We start from the raw sequence: 1,374 nt of genomic DNA, 5'->3' as shown, positions 1-1,374 counted from the left end.
AAAAGGATAGCAACTTGTCTGTTCCCCTTTCCCCAATTCCCCAGCACTGTTCCCTTCCCCGCAATTCCCCAATAAAAAAAAAAAAAAAAAAAGACAAAGCACCTGGAAAAGGCAGGCGTGGGCCCAGGCGGAAGCCGGGTGTCCTGGTCTTCTGGCCTTGCTTTCGGGGTGCAGGCAGGGCGAGGAGAGCCAGAGAGCAGGGAAGGTGGGGAGGGTGTGTCCTCCTGCAGAGGCTGTCACTTGGGCCCTCGCATGGCTACCCAGGGTGTGGCGCCTGGCTGGCCCACCGAGGACAGGTGCAAATCACAGACAGTGGACATCAGGGGGAAGAGGTAGGAATGTGCAGTGACTGACCTTGAGGACCTTAGAAGCAGAGGTTTTAGGCTCATGTAACCATGGTTGACATGCTTAAAGCTTTACTGCCTTCATTTTTGCTTACTCTTTCATGGACGATGGAAAGTAAAAACAGCTGTTATCCATGGGGTCCTCTCTGCCAGACACCATCGATGTGCACATCAGCCCCTTTCACCCTCTTAACTACCAAATAGGGTTTTTTGGTGTAGATGTGAGCTTTTTTATTAAATTGAGTTATAATTCACATACCATAAAACTCACCCTTTCAAAGTGTACGATTCAGTGATTTTTGGTATATTCACAAGGTTACTCAACTATTACCAATATCTAATGTGAGGGCGTTTTTCATTACCCCCCAAAGAAACGCTGTACCTATTAGCAGGGACTCCCCCTTCCATCATACCCCAGACCCTGGTATTTTGCTATGGCGGCTTGAGCTATGAACGATTATCACTATTCCACATAAAAACACCCAGGCTCACAGGGGCCATCACTCACTCCTGTCCAGTGCCAGATCTGAAGCATTCCCCCTTATGCCACACTGTCTCTGGGGTCCAGAATGTGGGAGGGACGTGGTTCTACCACGTGTGGCCTGCCAACTGACCAAAATCACAGATGGCAAGGTGTTGAGACTCAGTTTGGTGACTAAGGGAAAGCAACTTGTCAAGAAGGAGAAATAAGCAAACGTCTGAGTCCCCAAGTTGCCCCACTGGCTTATGGCAGCTGTAGAGTCAGAGTAATAGGAGGAGCGAAGTTCTCCCACACCAGTGATTCTCAAGCCAAAGAATCCCCCGCAGCTTGCCGAGCGCCTCAATTCCCAGGCTTCCCTAGTACAAATCTGGTCAATGTCTATCTCATCTGTACCCACTTCAGACAACCTCTCTAACACTGGACTAAACAACCCTCCATAACGAATGTACTGGAAAATAGGAATCATGTTCCAGGACCATCTCTTGGCCATTCTACATTCAGGGCTTCTGCAGTTTGCTGGAGACAGGAGGCTCTTTTCAATTTTCTAGA

Source organism: Hipposideros armiger, unplaced genomic scaffold (assembly GCF_001890085.2).
Source record: "Hipposideros armiger isolate ML-2016 unplaced genomic scaffold, ASM189008v1 scaffold_438, whole genome shotgun sequence".
Lineage (NCBI taxonomy): Eukaryota > Metazoa > Chordata > Mammalia > Chiroptera > Hipposideridae > Hipposideros > Hipposideros armiger.
The sequence above is the reverse complement of the archived record's forward strand: the minus strand, read 5'-3'. Positions refer to the sequence as shown.